Below are 21,986 nucleotides of genomic sequence, written 5' to 3' on the forward strand. Positions count from 1 at the left end.
TATTTTCAACATGAATAAGGAACAAAAGCTGGTCTTTTGTATTTTAGAACTAATTGCTTTGTATTTGCTTCCATATTTTTCAAAGAGTATTTCCCTTTCTTTCAATAATGTATTTTGAAAGTGTTCTATAAACTATTATAACAGCTAAAGAAGCTTCTAATACTAGAAGACAAAAAAATGGGGGAAGGGAAGGATTTGAATTTCCAAAGTTATCTCTGAAGACAATTTCCTGAAAGCTCTATGTTGAGATTTCCTTCCTTCACTGGTTATCTGAAATATTTCTGAATTGTACCTGTTCAGACCTTAATATTTTAGACTAAATATTTTAAATGATCTGTTTAGTTCTGAGTCCTGACACAAATTACTTCTGGTGTCTTGCAGTGTAGGAGGAAGATTCTAGTTGAGAGGAATCTGGGATGACATGAAGAATCACTAGGGAACCAACACTAGTCACCCTTAATGCCACAGTGGTATCAGAAAGCAAGCATTTATTTTCTTATACTAGAAAAATGAAATAACTAGCAAACACACTACTCTGTGGCAAGTATGATTAAATATTGCCTTTCTAGTGCTAACCTTTTGACTAATAATTAAACTCTTGCTGGATCAAAATGCTGGCAAATGAAGTTTGCACTGTGCATTGCTGTAGAGCAGAGAACGGATGAAAAGCAGAAATAGCTTTGTACAGGGGTTCTGTATCTCAACTCCCTCAAAAAGAATGGTTACTCAATATAATCTATTGTAGGATGATAAAAGGTACTTGTATGGGAGAACCTATGTCCATAGTCCAGTTGGGGGTTGAAACAATGCTTCGATTAGAAAACCCAAATTCCCTCTTCTATTTTCTTTTGGTATCTGCAAGACCTTATTCCTGTCCAATGGCACATTCCCCAAATTCCTTCTGTGAGCATTTGATTCAACAAAGTATGAGACATTCTCAAAAAGGAGAAGCTTACTGTCCTAAAATCTATATAGGATCAGATTCTCAGCTGGAAATGGGTACAGCTTCACAACACAGTATCTATGCATACACACACAAGTAACTTTGAAATTAAAATTTAAAACACTCTGGAATGCAGAAAAAAACAGTGTAAGAAATTATTCATATTTAGACAGAAAGAGAAGTTTTTAACAAATCATTGCACATTTTAAGATATCAAAGAACAATACACTCATACATATTATGACACAGTAAAAATAATACATTGTGACCAGGTGGCCAGGTATTATGAACCACACCCTGAGCTAATTTGTTCCTCCAGAAAATAAGTTTAAAAGACAGATTCCACACCATTTATTTTATCTCCTTTAGAGCTTATTTGATTCATGGGTCTGGAAAATTGGAAACAGGATAGCTTGTATTTTGAAGATTTATCCCTGCTACCCATGGCTGCGTAATACATATCCTACTATATGAACCTGAAGTGCTTATCAATTAATAAAATAATACAGAGTAATATATTAGTTTCCAAAAGTATGGGGGCAGCATTCCCTTTAGAAGGCATGAACAAACCTCTAAAGATTTTCCAGAAATCCAAGACAAAATTAACCTGTTTGTAAGTACGGTCAACCATCTTTCAACCTGAATTTGGCTATCAGGATCTTATGTTGACTGCCTCTGGGCCCCCCTAGAGCTCCCATTCCTGCCAAGCTTACTATTCCCTGAAATTGAGTCCATGCCAAAGGTCCTTTCGGAGCCTAGTCACCCCCAGATCCTGGTGCTGCTCTGCAGGTCCAGCTACAGGGCATTTATAGGAAGCCGACATCCAGAGCTCCTCTCACAACTGCAGTGTATGTCTGCCCTAACAAGAGCAGGGAAGAAGAAATGGCTGGTCACTGCCTTAGGCTAGGCCCCTTAGCATCCTCTCTTCTATGTCCAGCTTAATTTTTTAAAGTTCTCTTTCTCCAGTAGTACATGCTCTTCAGATGTATTTAATTGGCACTGCATGAGTGCAGAAACACATTAGGCTTGCTGTCAGTGGTATGGAGACATGTCACAGAGAGATCATTCAGATGTCAGTGATGATACTTGTAATGTAAATTTTCTTAACTATTTCAGGATACATTAAAGCATAAGTCATTACATAAGAATGGCCAAAGGTCCATCTAGCCCACTATCCTGGCTTCCAAAAGTGCCCAATGCCAGGTGCTCCAGGGGGAATTAACAGAACAGGTGATCCCTCCTTGTCACCCATTTCCAGCCTCTGACAAAGAGAATCTGGAAACACCATTCTTAACCATGCTGGCTAATAGCTATTGGACCTAACCTCCATTAATGTATGTAGTTCTGTTCTGAACTCAGTTAAAGCCTGGTCTTTACAACATTCTCTGGAAAAGAGTTCCATAGGTTGACTGTGCATCATGTGAAGAAATTCTTCCTTTCATTTGTTTTAAACCTGCTGCCTATTAATTTCATTTGGTGACTTCTAGTCCTTGTGTTATGGAAACAGGTAAATAACTTTTCCATATTTACTTTCTCCTCATCAGTCTGATTTTACAGACCTCTATAGTATGCCCCCCCTTGGTCTCCTTTTTCCTAAATTGAAAAGTCAAAGTGTTATTGATCTCTCCTTATATGGCAGCCATTCCAAACCCTTAATACTTTTTGATTCCCTTTTCTGAACTGTTTCCAATGTCAAGATATCTTTTTTTTAGATGAGGCAACCATGTCTGCAAGCAGTATTCAGGATGTGGGCGTATCATGGATTTATATAGAGGCAATAAGAGGTACTCTGATTTATTCTCTATCCCTTTTTAAGTATTCCTGCTGCACACTGAGTGGATGTTTGTAGGGAATTATCCACAGGGACTCCTAGTTCTATCTCAAGTAGCAATAGCTAATTCAATCCCTATCTTTTTATATATACATATGGAAGGATATTTTCCAATATGCATTATTTTGCATTTATCGACATTAAAATTCCTCTGTCATTTTGTTACCTAGCCACCTAGTTTTGTGAGATCCTTCTGAATCTCTTCACAGTCACCTTTGGATTTAATTATCTTGAGCAGTTTAGTATCATCTGTAAATAATGCCACCTTACTGTTTACCCCATTCTCCAGATCATTTATGAATTAGGATCAGTCCCAGTAGAGACCCCTGAGGGACATCTCTAGTTACCTCTCTCCAATTTGAAAACTGACCATTTATTCCTACCCTTTGTTTTGTGTATTTTAACCAGTTATCGATCCATGAAAGGACCTTTCCTCTTATCCCATGACAGCTTACTTTGCTTAAGAGCCTTTGGTGGGGGGCCTTATCAAAGGCTTTCTGGAAATCTAAGTACACTATATTCACTGGATACCCCTTGTCCACATGCTTGTGACCCCCTCAAAGGATTCTAGATTAGTGAGGTATAATTTCCCTTTACAGATGCAATGTTGATTTTTCCCAACAAATTATGTTCACCAGTGTGTCTTGTAATTCTTTTCTTTCCTGTAATTTCAAACCATTTGCCCCATATTGAAGTTAGATTGAAGTTAGTGTGTAATTGCCAGGATCACCTCTAGAGCCCTTTTTGAAAATTGATGTTGCATAAGTTATCTTCCAGTCATTTGGTATAGAAGCTGATTTAAAGGATAGGTTACAAACCATAGTTAGCTGTTCTTCAGTTTCACATTTGACTACTTTCAGAACTCTTGGGTGACTGCCATCTGGTCACTGTTTAGTTTATTAATTTGTTCCAAATCCTCCTCTAATGGCAACTTAATCTGGGACAACGCCTCAGATTTTCATCTAGAAAGAATGGCTTGGTTTTGGGAACCTGCCTAACATCCCTAACCAAGAATACTGATGCAAATAATTCATTTAGCGACGAGAAATTCTGTGGCACCTTATAGATGAACAGATTTATTGGAGCATAAGCTTTTGTGGGCAAAGACCCACTTCATCAGATGCATGTAGTGGAAATTCCAGAGACAGGTATAAATATACAGACATAAGAAAAGAATACCAATCAAGAGTAAGGATAGATATAATGAGGTCAATTCAGTCAGGGAAGATGAGGCCCACTTCTAGCAGCTGATGTGGAGGTGTGAACCCCAAGAGAGGAGAAACTGCTTTTGTAGTTGGCTAGCCATTCACAGTCTTTGTTTAATCCTAAAGTGATGGTGTCAAATTTGCAGATTAATTGTAACTCAGCAGTTTCTCTTTGAAGTCTGTTCTTGAAGTTTTTTTTGTTGGAGGATGGCTACTTTAAATCTGCTACTGTGTGTCCAGGGAGATCGAAGTGTTCTCCTATAGGTTTTTTTATATTACCATTCTTGATATCTGATTTGTGTCTGTTTATTCTTTTACAGTAGGGACTGTCCAGTTTGGCCTATGTATATAGCAGGAGGGCATTGCTGACACATAGTGTATATTACATTGGTAGATGTAGCATTCCTCTGTAGCATTGGGCACAGATCACAGCTGAAGGACTCTCTGCATGTTGGGGCCTTCAAAGTATTTGAAGGCTTCAATATCTGAGACATAGGTGAGAGGATTATTCTAAGAAGGGTGGGCGAGATTCTGTGGCCTGCACTGTGCAGGGGGTCAGACTAGATGATCATAATGGTCCCTTCTGACCTTAAAGTCTATGAGTCTATGTGCAGGTGAATTAACCTGTGATGGTGTGGCTGACCTGGTTAGGTCCTGTGATGGTGTTGCTGGCAGGAGCTGCCCTAGATGAGCTGCCCGCAACTGCTGACCTAGGCTAAATGCGTGATCGGCGCCCCCGCCTCCAAAGCCCTCAACGGCTGTTTATCTTGGCATCCCAGGCTGATACTCAAATTTTTAAGAGCAAATTTTTAAAAAATCTGTTAATCAAAATGTTTGGATTTCAACAGTTGATGTATGTCTTGCCAAATTTTGATTAATAAGTATTTTCCTGTAACTGTCTGTCATGGCTATTTTGTCAGGATTATGCATTAGAATAATAGTGGATCTTTTGTGTAGACTGGCCCAGGCTGAGGTTGATGGTGAGGTGGAAATCATTGAAATCATGGTTGAATTCTTCCAGAGCCTCCTTCCCATGGGTCCAGAAGATGAAGATGTCATCAATGTATCATAAGTAGAGAAGGGGCGCTAGTGGGCGAGAGCTGAGGAAGTGTTGTTCCAGGTCAGCCATACAAATGTTGGCATATTGTGGGGCGATGCGGGTACCCATAGCGGTGACACTTGTTTGGAGGTATATATTGTCATCAACTCTGAAATAGTCGTGTGTGAGGATAAAGTCATAGAGCTCAGCCACCAGTTGTGCTGTGGCATCATCAGGGATGCTGTTCCTGACAGCTTGTATTCCATCTATGTGTGGTGTGTTGATGTAGAGAGCCTCTACATCCATGGTGGCCACAGGACTCCTTGTCGCTTTTGCAGGTTCAGACTAACACAGCTACCCCTGTGATAAATCATTTAGTTTATTTGCAATGACCTTATCAACTTTGAATGCTCCTTTAGCATCTCAATTTTCCAGTAGTCCCGGTGGTGGTTTATCAGGATTTCAGCTTCTGGCATATTTAACATTTTCTTGCTATTACTTTTTAAATTTTTGTCTAGCTGTTAATCAAATTCTTTTTGGATCTTTGTACTTATATTTTACACTTCATTTGACAGAGTTTATGCTCCTTTCTATTTTCCTTATTAGGATTTAACTTCCACTTTTTAAATGTTGCTGTTTTTCCTCCCTCACTGCTTCTTTTACTTAGCTGTTAAGCCACAGCGACACCTTTTTGTTTTATTACTCTGGTTTTTTTTTAAATTTGGGGTATACAGCTAACAGCAAAAAAGGAAATCAATAAAACCTTACGCCCAGCAGAGTTCTGACCTCTAAACTAGAGATATGCCAGATGTATGATGACTTCCACAAAGCATTTTGCTATTTTTATTGGTTTTACATGGAAAGCACTCAGATGCCACTGTGATAGGCAGCTCTTTAAACCCCTTCGGTAGATAGATCATATTATGAGCACACATACCAGTGCTTCCAAATATGGGAGTGCGCAAAGAACTAGCCACAAGTAGAGATAATATGCAGGCCTGCAGTACAGCCTGGGATGATTAATTTGTAGAAGGAAGATGCAGCTTGGTTTTCAAGAGTTGGGTTAAATACTGCTCTGTATGTAGATGGAAAAGTATATTTTATCTGTTATTAGTCTACATACAATGAGCAATATTAATGATGTACCAGTTAACATTAAGACATATTTAGTGTTTGAATGTTTAATTATGGGGGAGGAGGGATTTAAAAAAATCCTCTCATTTTCTTTCCCCTGCATTTTTATGGATTTACCTGCATGATTTTCATAAGTATCTACAAGTATCAGCAGTATTATTTTAAGGCTCTCTGAAAAAAAGGGTTTTCTCCATTGTTACAACTTTAGTCTGGAGTATGAAATACAATTTAAAAAGAATAGCTTGTTGAAGAGGTTGTTGCTAGAGAGGAATAGATCTCTCCCCCTACTTTGAACAAAGTGAGTGACTTGGGTGCAATGTAAGGGAAAATAGCTGAAAATATATTAACATAGTCCATGTCGTGTTTTTGCTCATTTCACTAGGTAACATTTTATTCCACACTGCAGGAGAAATATTTTAAAAGCAAATTTATAAAGGCTTAACATAAGCAATTTAGGCAAAGAATCAACTATGTCAGAAAACACAGGAAACACATCAACTGTTTAAATAATTCATTGTCATATTTTAACTAATTTTGTTAACCCATTAGAGACCATAGAATTTAAGAGTGCCCTGGTAAGGATTCATTTGACTGGCAGCCTGGAAAGCGACTGCACTTTTAAATAACAAAGCAGAAGATAAAAAACAGACACTTGGAGACCATGGTGATGAATACAATATACATGGCAATATGATCCTGAGTTTGGATTACTTATGCCCTGCCTGCTGGTCTTGCAATTGAATCAAAGAGAGAGCCTTAGGAAGCTCTAAGTAAGTATTAGGGCATTTGGCTAAAGCTGCTCTAGTATTACTTCACACAGCATGGCATCTACCCATCAGGAGGACAAACCTATTGAATATCTGGTTATATATCTGGAAATACATTTTGAGTCATCATTTCCAAATGCAAGCTAATAATTGCCATTTTTATAGCCAAAGTCCCTTGCAGTTTTGGTCCAAGTGTTAGTCTCATTTGTTGTCTCAAACCCGGCTCAGGTTCAGAAGCAAGAAAGCCAAGATAATATCTATAGAATTATATTTGAAGGCAATCTTAAATATATACATGTTGCATATTTTGCATATATCTACTTCCTTTCAGCCACAGATCTTTACTATCTGTACTAACGTGTACAAACATTGCTATTGTACAGCCACAAAAGTTAAGTGACTTGCCTAAGATAAACAAGGAAGTCAATGCTGAAGCTTGGAATTAAATATAAATTTCTACTGCTTCTGGGAACTGGATTCTTTCTATGTGGAGAAGCTAAATCATGATGATTTGGCCAGAGAATTGCAAACCTATCCCTGCGCCGATATTTTTTCCTAAACTTTTTCCATTGGAAAATGAGAAATGATCAAAACTCCAACTTTTTATGGGACTCAAAAATGTTGATAAACTTCTGATATTGGAAAAAAGTTATGAAGTTGTCAATGTCCCATTTTTGACACTCAATGAAAATTTTCCAGTTTCTTTCAGAATGAGGGTTTTTTTTGTTTTGAAGTTTAAGATAATTATAGTGATATGTTACATTTAAGTGGCCAAAATCAAAATGAAACAATAATTTTGAGAGTTCGACTTCTCATTCCAATTCCTGATGAGAAATTTGTTTTTCAAAATCTTGGAAATTTTTCTGGGTTAGGAAAACCATTTTTTATTTTTTCTGATGCTATAGCACTGAGCTATGAAGGTGAACATTCTATCTGGACTGTGTGTTTGTGCATCATGATAAAATAGTGTTAATTATGTGATTATAATACAATTGTACATTACTTACTGATATTCTCCACAGACACTTTTTGAAACTAATTTACCAAACTGTAAACATATTTTTTGTCATGCCAAGTCACATATTGCATCTTTGTTCATAATGCGGTGGAAATAGGAAAGCATATTTTTGGAAGAGTTTAATGTGACTGTTAAATCATTAAATAAACATATTGCTTATAACTAAAAGAGAAGTCCATTTATTATTAAAATAGATATCAATGAATCAGAATTAATATTGAGTATTTGTTTCAATAGTGTCAAAATCTCATTAGCTGTTCTAGCATTTTTCTCAGCATATCATGAGAAGAGCTTCCCTTGTCAGATTTCTATAATTTTGGCTACAAATGTTACAAGCATGATAATTCTCACAGAATTTCATAGAATCATAGGACTGGAAGGGACCTCGAGAGGTCATCGAGTCCAGCCCCCCAACCTCAAGGCAGGACCAAGCTCCGTCTACACCATCCCTGACAGATGTCTATCTAACCTGTTCTTAAATATCTCCAGAGAGGGAGATTCCACCACCTCCCTTGGCAATTTATTCCAATATTTGACCACCCTGACAGTTAGGAATTTTTTCCTAATGTCCAATCTAAACCTCCCTTGCTGCACTTTAAGCCCATTACTCCTTGTCCTGTCCTCAGAAACCAAGAGGAACAAATTTTCTCCTTCCTCCTTGTGACACCCTTTTAGATATTTGAAAACCGCTATCAAGTCCCCCCTTAATCTTCTTTTTTCCAAACTAAACAAGCCCAGTTCATGAAGCCTGGCTTCATAGGTCATGTTCTCAAGACCTTTAATCATTCTTGTCGCTCTTCTCTGTACCCTTTCCAATTTCTCCACATCTTTCTTGAAATGTGGCGCCCAGAACTGGACACAGTACTCCAGCTGAGGCCTAACTAGTGCAGAGTAGAGCGGCAGAATGACTTCACGAATTTTGTTTACAACACACCTGTTGATACAACCTAGAATCATATTTGCTTTTTTTGCAATGGCATCACACTGTTGACTCATATTCAACTTGTGGTCCACTATGACCCCTAGATCCCTTTCCACCATGCTCCTTCCTAGACAGTCACTTTCCATCTTGTATGTATGGAACTGATTGTTCCTTACTAAGTGGAGCACTTTGCATTTCTCTTTATTAAACTTCATCCGGTTTACCTCTGACCATTTCTCTAACTTGCTAAGGTCATTTTGAATTATGTCCCTATCCTCCAAAGAAGTTGCAACCCCACCCAGTTTGGTATCATCTGCAAACTTAATAAGCGTACTCTCTATCCCAATATCTACATCATTGATGAAGATATTGAAAAGTACGGGTCCCAAAACAGACCCTTACGGAACTCCACTTGTTATCCCTTTCCAGCAGGATTTAGCACCGTTAACAACAACTCTCTGACTACGGTTATCCAGCCAATTATGCACCTACCTTATCGTGGCCCTATCTAAGTTATATTTGCCTAGTTTATCAATAAGAATATCATGCGAGACCGTATCTCATGCCTTACTAAAGTCTAGGTATATGACATCCACCGCTTCTCCCTTATCCACAAGGCTCGTTATCCTATCAAAGAAAGCTATCAGATTAGTTTGGCATGACTTGTTCTTCACAAACCCATGCTGGCTATTCCCTATCACTTTATTACCTTCCAAGTGTTTGCATATGATTTCCTTAAATACCTGCTCCATTATCTTCCCTGGGACAGACATTAAACTGACCAGTCTGTAGTTTCCTGGGTTGTTCTTATTCCCCTTTTTATAGACGGGCACAATATTTGCCCTTTTTCAGTCTTCTGGAATCTCCCCCGTCTTCCATGATTTTTCAAAGATCATAGCTAAAGGCTCAGATACCTCCTCTATCAGCTCCTTGAGTATCCTGGGATGCATTTCATCAGGACCTGGTGACTTGCTGACATCTAACTTTCCTAAGTGATTTTTAACTTGTTCTTTGTGTATCCTATCTTCTAAACTTACCCTCTCTCTGCTTGTATTCACTACGTTAGGCACACCTCCAGACTTCTCGGTGAAGACCGAAACAAAGAAGTTATTGAGTATCTCCGCCATTTCCAAGTTCACTGTTACTGCTTCTCCCTCCTCACTGAGCACTGGGCCTACCATGTCCTTGGTCTTCCTCTTGCTTCATTTAAAGTCATTTAATGCCATTTGTCCATTTGATTCCAAATATAGGTACTTTGATGTTTTGCTTGTGGGTCATGTCCAAAACCAGGAAGCACAGATTAGGAAACAGGAATTCTGATTTTATTCTATTCAAAATTTTAAGAGTATCTGACATTCAAATAGACATTCCATATATGATTATTACATATTAGGAAGTCTCACCTATTTCCCTACCATACCCAGTATTACAACGGAAGATTTTCAGGACACCCACAAAGCCATAGCAAAAGAGTCAGACAAAGTAATTTTGAAAACTCCCTGATTGTTGTAACTTCAAGGTTGTAAACCCATGTGTGATGGGGTAGGCTAGGCCTTGAGGTTCTCTCACACCCTGCCTCAGAAAAAGGCAATCGAGTGGTCCTCCAAGTAGGCCAGAGTGGCTGTAATGGAAGGCCATATAAAAAGAGCTGCAAAAAAGAGCTGTAGTTAGGTTCAGTGTGGAGCTCAAGAAGAGAAGAGTAGCTGGAAGAATAGCAGTGTCATGGACAGCTCAGGGTGGAGAGCTCATGGCAAACAAAATGAAGAGCGAGCATGTAGGCACACACACTCAGCCAGGGGACACTCATGAGAGGCATGTCTGTTACATCGTCATGATATTTTATACGAAATAAATAAAGTAGTTCTCTTTAAATTAGAACAAAAGACAGAACTATGTAACACTTTAAAGACTAACAATCAAATTGCATCACTTTGGGTATACATGGTTGTGCCAATTTTCTTCCACAAATTGATCTGAGGAAGTGGGTCTGGCCCAGGAAAGCTCAACACCTAATAAAACATCTTGTTAGTCTTTAAAGTGCTACATAGTTCTGTCTTTTGTTTCAGCTAGACCAGACTAACATGGCTGCATCTCTATCACTCTTTAAATTAGGATTGTAAGAGTTCCAGAGCTAACATTTTTTTAATAAAATGGACACAATGGTTCACTTTAAAAAAACCTGCCTCTAGTTTTGAGTATGCAAGCCATTGCAAGTACAATATCTGACAATTGACATTAAATGCTATCATCTTTAATTGTCCAAAAGTGTACACAGACATAATCCAAAGCAGTGAATTCAAGGACAGCCTTTGCCTTAGCTTTAGCATGTTTGGCATCAAGTCCAAACTTACTTTTCCTTTCAGCCAATCTTTCTTGCTCCTTTACTTTATCTGAGACCATTCCTTTTTCTTAAGAAGAAAAGCGTTTTAATATAATATACTTTGTTTTTAAACTAGAGCAAACACATTAAGTCAGTACTTCCATAGTCTTTCAGTCCAACTTCTGAGTATCGCAAGTTATGTACCATGAGTATTTAATTCTCATTGATAGTATTTAAGGAACTTCAAAAGTTCAGATGATTATCTGAATTTTGGGGTTTGCATTCTGGGCAGTAAGTGGTACAGTAAGTCCTGTATTGCCTAACTTTACCAATGTTGGGAGGAAATAGTTTATTGGGACATTTGTTTCCAGTCCTGTCTCCATACAGGAGGTGCTGATACTCAAATTTTTAAGAGCAATTTTTTTAAAAAAAATCTGCTAATCAAAATGTTTGGACTTCAACAGTTGATTTATGTCTTTCCAAATTTTGATTAATAAGGATTTTCCTGTAACTGTCTGTCATGGCTATTTTGTCAGGATTATGCATTAGAATAATAGTGGTTTCTGAGTTAATTTTTGTTGTGGCTATAAAGCAATAACTGTAATTTTTTTATTGCCATCAAAATACGCCTGTTAATGAAAAAATAATTGGCACTTTTATTTACATGTTAAAAGACATGGGGAAATTTATTTGTAGCTAAATTATCGCAGTACTCCTGATTATCTAATTGTTTATTCACTGTAGAAGACTATTCATCCTTCTTAAAGCTTCACTCTTCAGTAGGAAGCAATTCCAATTGGTTAGCAGCATGTGCCAATTCAACCTTTTAATTGTGTAATTTTCATTTACTTTCATGATAACAGAAGAGAGATGTTAATGTTTTGTAGATGGGACACCTGTATGTTGTCAAACCTGCTTTACCACTCTGTAGTGAAAAATGCATATCTGATGTTCAGCCTATACTCACTATCCAAAATGTTTTCCCCTTGATTTACATGATTAACTTATTTAATGAGGCAGAAAGAAGGTCTCATCTATTGTACTTAGTCACGAGCAATGCAGTACTGAATAAACAGTAACAGCACATTAATCTCTCTGACTTTTCATTATTATCTACTAACAGAAATAAATTAGTACCTGTTATCGTGGTTAAATGTATTCATTTTTTAAAAGGCATGATATGGTATATTAAGAAATTTCTTTGTTACATTGGAACAAGTACATTGCAGAGACCAAGTAATGCCTTGTAGGCACAACCATTAGTTAGGGGCCGTGGAGAATTTCAGTTCCTCTGGGGAGTTTAGGGAAGAATTCTGCGTCATGTAGCTTGGTTCACCTTTAGGATGGTATGGGTTGCTCCATGTTGGTTGGTATGGGGGCCAGTGTGGACAAGAGAAGGGGTGGCTAGGTTCGCATAAAGGGCAGTTTTCTTATTTCCCTGAGTGCCATGACTGCCATTGTCCCTTGACTTCATGTGCTACACAAGAGGTCTGCTCCTTATTGACCTCTCAGCCTGAACATCCATATAAGGTTCAGTCAGTTTACTCATATGACCCGTACAATTACTGTAAATGACTCATGTTAGCAAGGCAAGCAGGATGTCACCCACACTGTGAACCTAAAATTCATTGCCTGTGCCCAGCCACCTTCTGCTGTTAGATAACAAGAAACATTTAATAAACATATACAATATAATTTAGGAAATCTCTGTATTACAAAGGGGCACATGGCATTCATACATCCCACCAAAAGGCATAGGTTTTTTTTTTAATATTGACAAATTGCAAAACCATGCTCTTGTATGTGGCATGTAGTGCTGCAGTAAATTAGTTTACAATATAAGCAGGGACTGAACTACAGCTTGCAATCAGCCAGCAGCCCTGGGGGTGGGTATGCTCACTCAAATTGTTTAGCCTTGCAAGATAAGTAACTGTTGATATGTAAATACAGCTCATGCTGGCATGGGGAAGGAAACCGGGGTGTGGTTATGTAAATCCAATTCTGAAGGATTCGTTGTTAGAATGGAAAGTTATGTACTGTAACTAATTTGGGCTGTTGTGGGGTCACAAATCATGCTACCCCTAAATGTGGGAACTGTAAAATATGACACCAGTGCTTGCAAGAGGGACACCATCATTGTAAGAGGTCTCAGATGAACAAGCCTCCCCCTTCCAGAGTTGAGTGAACTGAGTTGGGAGGAAGGGATTTGAGCCAACTGGCTTCATGACTGCCAGGTGTGAGCTGAAGGTGGAAACCTGCCTCTCTCCCCCTTGTTTTAAGGGCAGACCTAAAGCAGACTCCACCAGGAGTCTTTTTGCTAGTCCAGCGGAAGCTGGAATCTTTTGCCAGGCTAGGTGGTGGCTAAAGAGTTGAAATCACTAAGAGCTATAGTCACTGGTTTGGCCTGGAACCAGACCTATTGCAACCAACAAGATTGCTGGTGGGAGCGGCAGCAGGCACCCAGTGGAGCGGCTGACAGGAATGACTGGCAGGCAGCTAGCGGAGTGGCTGGTGGGAACGACTGGCAGAAGGCCAGTAGGGGCAATGGCAGGCGGTGCAAGCAGACCACAGGAGCAGCACAAAGGTGGCATGGCCTTAAGCTCAATGAGTGGAGTCATCAGGGTGATGTGTCAGGGTCCGCACTGACTGGACAGAGCTGTAAGTGGGGCGTATGAAGCAGGGTACGGAGAAAGTTTGGGTAAATGAATGGAACTCTTACGTTGTTGGACTTATACATTCCAAAGACAGCTTCCCCACCTATTGTTAGTACTTAACACCCCTGATTAGCCATTCATTGACTTATAAATAACTATTTCCTCCCTCATCCCGCCTTCTGTTCTAAATCTGATTTGTCAGTTTAATAATGTGTTCACTTTCTTCATTGTATTCCTTTGGTATATATATGGTCATGCCAATTCCCTTTTAGAATATGATCTGAGGAAGTGGGTCTGGCCCATGAAAACTCATCACCTATTAAACCATCTTGTTAGTCTTTAAAGTGCTACATAGTTTTTCCTATTGTTGGACTAGTGAGCCTGAGGGACAAAGGGCATTGCTCAATCTATTTGAGCTGGGACGGTGACTCATGGAGGGTTAGGAACTATGTTTGTGGTATTTTTCTGAGCTAATGCCATGTAACTTCTCTTCATCTTTCGTTAAAAGTTTCTTTTCTACACTCAGACTCTGTGCTTCTGAGTGGGGAAGCATTGCTTCTCAGAGGTGCCCAGGGGTGTGTGAATTTCCCAGGCTATTGGGTAGGGGCTCGAGCCAGTTCTGTGTATGTGATGGATGAAAAAGGACCCTTAGATATTGAACCTGGCCCTGGCTGCTGCTGGCACTACTTGGCAGAAGGGTTACAATAATATAATATTTGCCAGAGCCTCTTAGGAACTGTATCTCAGAATGCATTACCTTTTTTAAAAATTAGGTACATTAAAAAAAAATCCAAGTCATGCAAAGTACTACACAGCATCAACTCACGGCGACAGTACATTTAGCACTTTAATGAACCCTAACCCTAACCCTTTCTGTATACCAAAAATCAATAAGATTATGTGAATGAGCAGAGGAGCCTTCCGCTAGATGATGTACAGGAAGGGAGACAGAAGGTGAAAGATACAAGCTTCCATATCCTGCACTGTCCTCTGGCTTGTTTGCGCATACACTCCTCCTATGCACTAACTGAAGGCATGCAGAGAGGCTGGGGAAAATCTACAGAAGTTATTACATAATAATGTAAAAAACCAAGCAAAGGTAGGTTTTTTTTAACTGTACTGTGTGAAATGAACGAGTCAGGAGAATAGATGGGTGGCAGGTGGTGCCACCTGTTGGTAAGCATAGGCAGCAAGCAGCACCATTTTATTCATATTGGAACCTAGAGAGCTTGCAATTTGGAGGCTACAGTAAAGTAAGCTGAACCCAGTATAGAAGAAAAAACATTTTAGAAGTCTGCTAGTATACATTACTGCAAACACCCTGGATCATTTGATGAAATTGCCTTTATAAATCCTTTCCCCAAGGCATGTTCATATCAGTATCACTGGAAAAAATAATTTGTTGAAATAACAGAAACACAGATATTAGACAAGGAAGCGTCCCTTTAAGTCAACTCATCCAAACCTGTGCCGATACATCATTGTCCCCTGCAGAATATTTTATAATGCTTTATTTTATCCAATTGTAAGGTCCTGAGCTGGGGCCAACATCTTTGATCAGATATTATTTTCACACACTGAGAGAGACATGGACAGTCCAGATTTAACTCCTTTTTAAGAGATTTGTTTATTCATTATACACTATCTTTATATCTAGGGGAAATAACATTTATCTACAGTAAAGTTAGGACTAACCTGTCAAGTGCCTAAAAAGAGAAGAGAATTTTGAAGAGAGTGATAGAGCCAGGAGATCAGTTTTTCTCTGCATCAGATTAACTGTTAGCTTGTTCATTCTAAAGAGCACCCAGAGAAACTTTAGAGAGGATAAAAGTGAATGAAGAAGGGGCGTAAAGGAGCATCCCTGGTACTCCACAGCCATGTGAAGAAATTGAAGACCACAGACATAATCTTAAGATAATACTGCCAATGGTTCTGTTAACTCATAAATGTTATGAAAATTGTTAAGAGAAGCTAAAGATATCAGTAGAGCTGGGATGGAGAGGCAAATGCATGCTACATTCTTTGAATGCATGATCAATGATTCTGGAGACACTGTACCTGTCTAAGTGATACACTCCTGCACCTCACCACAGGCAATGACTGAATTATTTTCATGATTCTAAGAGATAAAAAAATCATACCATTGCTGAATAAGCAAGATGTGTTAAGAAATTCACATCACATATTTGTTCTAGAGAAACTTCAAGCCAACATTATCAGTTAACATGTCACCCTTAATGTCACTTCTCTAACTAAAGAAATGATATGACAATATCTAATAAACATACAGCAAAGCTCAGGCATTTACAAACATTACTGAATTGTAATCTCCAATTACAATCATCCATTCTATCTAGTTTAACTTCCTTTTTTCCCCAGCTTTTAGCTGGCCTGTTCTATTTGCACATTATTAATAAAGAAGCTGATTTCCAAAACAGCTATTAAAGTAAAACACATGCTAGTGTAGTATGCATGGCATATCTTGTGAGATCTATTTTTTATTAATAAAATTCCACCAATCCTATCATGCTATGGATTAATAAAAGACTTTGGCTTGCAAGTTGTTTGTATGAAGTTGAACAGTTGCTAAACTCATATAAACATTAACTTTCCAAGGTGAGAAGTACAAAATGACCCACTATTATCAGGTATACAAACAGTAAGACATGGCATATAATGTGCTTTTCTATTATTACATTTTCTCTGAATGCCAGTGGGCAGGTATGCGCTACCTAATGTGTAAAAATCACCTACAGTTCTGGTGCTGTGACTTTAATCCTAGCCTTTACCACACTGAGAACATAATTGGATGTTCTTCTAATAGATATGCTTGAGGAATTTTGTTTGGCAAATTCTAGGTCTTGTGTTATACAGGAGGTCACTAGATGCTCAAAAGGGTGCCTTCTGGCCTTCGAATCTATGAATCTATGAGAATGTTAATGTTAGTAGGCACAACAGTATTTGAGGTATTTTAAACCACCGGGTATTACAGTTAGTTCCTAGGGAAAAGGAAATTATAATTACTATGTGCAGTCTTCTAACATATCTAGTGGTGTCAGAAACAGATCAGTAAAATCCTCCTATTGAAAAGCAATACAGTTCTGTGAATTCAATCTACTAAGGCATGCAAACAACACCAACAATCCTTTTCATATCAAATGAATTCCATGAAAATTAAGTGTTGCACAAGTCCTTGGTTTGCTCCAATCCCATCAAGTCAGTGCCTTCAATATTTTTTTCTTTATAATTTCAGGGATGGAGAATGTCTCTTCCATTGACTTCCCTTGAAAATAGCAGGAGGCAGGCAAATGACAAAAGTAAGAAATGTAATATAGCAAGGATAGAGGAACGGACATAAGAAGAGAGAAAATATCCCGGAAGAAAATGAAGCCTATGTGAAACCATACAAATGTCCGCTCTAGTTAGAGCTTAAGCCGGGGTGAGGACTGTTTTTGAGCTGGGGCCACTGACCCACAAAAAATCTGTCAGGGGCCTCACACAACTGAGAAGCAACCCCCCCCCCCCCAAATTTTCACTGATGTGGCCCCCGACTGAGAAAGAGACACTCCCCACATTCCCCTCACACACCAGAGCTTAGAGGGGCCCAGCCTAGTAGATTTTGTCTGTTCCAGCTGTGTGGTGGGACAGTGGGGAGGGAGGAGAAGGGGGGTTAAAGCACTAGCTGGGCTCCCCAATGCTGAAGGGGAGTCCTGAGCATCAGGGGCTGGATCCAGGCAAGCCAGGGGCCACATCCGGCCCCCGAGGCTAAGGTTCTCCACCCCTACTTTAAGCTACTTGATGCAGGTTCTGTGTCTTACTAGGTGTTTGTACAAGGCTTATCACATTGGAGCCTGGATCTCAGGGCTTCTAGGAGCTGCTTCAATGCCAATAATTAAGCACAAGTATGGTACAGACATGAATCCGATCCTTCCTTTTTTGGGTAGCCAGAGCCACCCACTAAAATAATCTTCTTTCCACACACAATAAAACCCATGAATATACTTCTCCCACTGAATTCAGGAGGAACACCCTGTATTGAAACTCTGATATTAGAAAATAAGAACACTTTATCCAGCCTTTTGGAAGTTCAGGACACCTGCCTACAGTAGACCCAGCCTGTTGAAATTAGTGAGAATTTTGCCATTGACTCCTGCAGGTTTTGTCTACCGTAGCTATCTTGAACTGCTATAGGGCAAAAGTATTCTCATTCTCTGATATCAGAGACTCAGTAAGTGGTATGAAAATGAAGAGATACTTAAAAAACAAATAGATCGGCTTACAATATTTCTTCCTTACCAATTATGAGGAAAGATCTTACTAAACATCCCATGTGTCTTTGAAATTTTAACAGCTTATTTTCTTTGTCTACATTCAACGGAAAATAGGCAAAGCCGTGGGCTGTAACAAAGCCTACACACTGAGTTGGATGAATACGTATAATCTCTTAGTACCTTGTTTAAAAGCACATACTGTACTGTCGATCTTTTCACCAATCTTTAATGTCATTTTTTTATTCATAAAATATACATCTAGAAAAATCAGGCAAAGTGTGATTTACAGTTTAAGAGATCAATGAATATTTTATCAGTGAAATAATATGATTTGACTGAAGAATGACAGATGATTGCAGCTTGCCCCAAGCCACTTGTAATATTCAAAATAAATTAAATCCCTCTGAAGAAAATCAAAGCCATTCAACTTATATGCTAGCCCTTTGGCCTGATGTTTATTACTTTTAGCCTAGCAAGATATAGGGCTATCCTTACCTAGATTCATTCCATTAGTTCCTGAATGAAAAGTCATTATTGAGGAGAAGAGATCATGAAAAACAAAACTGCATAACAACTTTATAAATACTGATTCATTCATCTTCTCTACATTTGTCTAGTACTTGACCACATTTTGCACAAGAGTGGAAAAATGATTATCATTATTCTTGATAGCCTATAGAGTTTAATCATTTTAGGATTTGTCCTAAAAATGTTGTGCAATAGATAACATCAGATAAATTATAATTGATATTTATTGCAAAAAAGTAAGTAGGTTGCAACTTAATTGTCTGTCTCTCACTTTTGCATTCAGAGAAGCCAAGAGGCACAAGTTATGCAAAATGAAAGACATCAGCCCAACCCTGAATAACTTACGTATTTAGGAGACAAATGAAGCACACAAAGGCTATGAAGTATTTAGTTCCATTAAAGCATTAGGTCAATTCTCAATTGGCCATTAGCAGTTGGATAATTTATTATAGCCTTTTGGGCAGAAGAGGAATTTGTCTGGAGAAAGTAGGGGTCTGTGTACCAGCTTAAGGAAGGCATTTTATGCACAAGAAAACATATGGATGAAATTGTGACAATGAACATGACAGAAGCAGACAAACAAGGTCAATTCTTTCATAATTGGCAGGATGATGGGTTGACACAATAAGAGTCAAAGGAGGTAAGTGGAGAGGGGCAGCGGTATGTAGCATGACCTTGAAGGCAAAGGAAAGATTTTTTCAAAAGTACTTAAATAAATGGGAAAGAGAAGCCTATGTCATTTAGATATTTTTGAAAAATTTACCAAAGGAAAACAAGCTCAAATTAATACTTTGAGGAAATCAAGGAAACCAATAGAGAGACTTAAAGAGAAGCCTGCTAGGAACAGAATTGCAGGCAGATAAAATCATTGTAGCATTTGTGTTTCAGAGGAAACTAATGGGGATTTGGTTGTTAAGCAATGGAAAGGCTACTGGAAAAGGTGGTTACAACAACTATTGTGGAAAATGTAGAAGACCTGGCAGAATAAGAAGAAAAAATAAATAGCAACTTAATACGTCAAAAAATGTATAGTAAATTTATTGAGACTTTACGAGAGTCTGAGCTTTGCTATGTATAGGTTTGGCTGCGGGCCTGCACCATATAGTACAGGCAGGAACTTCTGGAGAGAGGATCTGTTGCTGCTGTGATCAACAGGAGATATGTTTCCCCCCACTGGGAAAAACAGCCACTTGAGTGATCCAACATACTGGCCTCCCCATTAGTCTTTGACTTGAAGAAGAAAAAGTGGATAATATTTCACATCAAAGACTATCAAAGATACTGGTGTGGGCCTGGTAACCTGTTATAGACTATAGTTTTTGTAAAGGTAAATCTCACCAATCTACTGGAAATATTTGAAGGTGCCAATGTGGAAAAAAGTGAGTCACTCAATATACCATCCTTGAATTTTCAGAAAGCTTTTGATGAGGCTCCTCACCTATGGCTCTTAAGCCAAGTAAGCAGTCAGAGAGAGAAGAGAGTGCTTCTCTTAGTTAAAGGGATAGAAAGAATAGAAATAAATGGTCAGATTTCACAGTAGAGAGCCGTTAAATAGTAGCCCTTCTTCCCCCAAGGAGCTGTACTGGGATAAGTACCATGAACCATATTCACATGTTAATCTGAAAACATGGTAAACACTGAGATGGCAAAGTTTGGAGCTAATACAAAATGACTCAAACTAGTTAAGTGCAAAGACATTTCACAAAACTGGATGACTGGGCAACAAAATGGCAAAATTACATTAAGAGTTGATATATGCAAAATAATACCCATTAAAAACACTATCCTAACTATATATATGCAAAATTACCATTCAGGAAATAGATCTTGGCATCACCATGGATAGTTCTCTGAAAACATCCACTCAGTTTGCAGTGGAAGTCAAAAAAGCTAACAGAATGTCAGGAATCATTAGGAGATGGACAGAAATGAGACAACATTTTATTGTTTATTTAAAATCTGTCCCTTGCACATACAAAGTCAGTTCCATACCCATCTGCTCCCTACATCCACATGAGGACTAAGAAGTTCTACCTCTCCAATTTCTGAAGAAATATTGGATCCCTAGATGACAAAAGCTCATCCACAAATGCCTCTACCTGGATGCTGGATTCCCTACGGTCTGCCCCAAACAGATTATAACAGCACAAGAAACATGACATTCAACAGATGGAAGTGTGTTGCCACATGTTTTAGAAAGCGCATCTAAGAATATTTGTAAAAATCTGCCCTCACTGATTCTTAACAGCATGGTTCTAGCAGAGCCACCCACACTCTCAGAGGAAAGGGGAAGAGGAAACTCCATGCCGTCAGAATCTTAGGCTCCCAGGTATAGACGAGAACTCGCTGATGTTAATGGGACAGCATGGATATAACAAAGCTATGGTTATGCCAAATGCTGTGTAATTAAAATGTTACAGTCACTGTTTAGGACTGAGGATTCTGTCCAACATTTCCTGTAGCTATGCATAATGGTGCTTTAACTCCAGATCATCTCCAGTTTTGCCTTTCAAAGGCTTTTAGAATAGATTTTTCAGGACTTGAAATAAAAATAACAAAAAAGTGTGTGATGGTTACTGAAAATGCAATATTCTACTACTTTTTAATTATTCCAACTTCCAAGAAGAAAGAAAAGTACTGGATCGTCAAAATTCATTTCAGCACTGTTTTTGGTACATAGTACTCAGACGTAACATAGTTTTTATGTGCAACCATTTCAATTACAAAGACTTCTAAACCATGTAATTTGACAGCCACATCATACACTATCTCTGTAGTTGATCTGACAATAAGGATCAGGGTTTGAAAATTAAGCTGAAAATTCCCAATCTCTTGTGAGTGCTTGTATTTATTTAAAAATCTATCTTCCAATTTTAATTATGGTTGCATTGTGTCCAGATGCTGAATATGACCTGCTTTCAGTGACTAACGTCATAGCCTCGATGTATTATTTGATGAAACAGTAGGGTTGAATTACTGAAAAAGATGCACAATCTGTAATACCCTTTGGGTCTGTATTTAGGTTTTTCACAATATTTGATCACAGTTCTGTGTTGCCACATATTATACATCATGTTATTAACATTTTAAAGGAAAAGAGTTTCCTTTATGTCAGCACCCTGTCAAGACACACATTGTTTATTAGGTGGAATTTACAGATTGTTCAACAGCTTGGTTAGCATTACATTTTTTATATTAATTTTGATATCTGGTAATAACAGTGAATGCACATGCCAGAAGAGCTTTTATGGCATGACATCTAAATATAAAACAGTTTTAAATATCAAATGCCTAGGAACTATGTTAAAGATTACATCAGAGGCACCTAATTAAATACTGTACCTCTAATGGAGA

Source organism: Pelodiscus sinensis, chromosome 7, assembly GCF_049634645.1.
Source record: "Pelodiscus sinensis isolate JC-2024 chromosome 7, ASM4963464v1, whole genome shotgun sequence".
NCBI classification, from domain to species: domain Eukaryota; kingdom Metazoa; phylum Chordata; order Testudines; family Trionychidae; genus Pelodiscus; species Pelodiscus sinensis.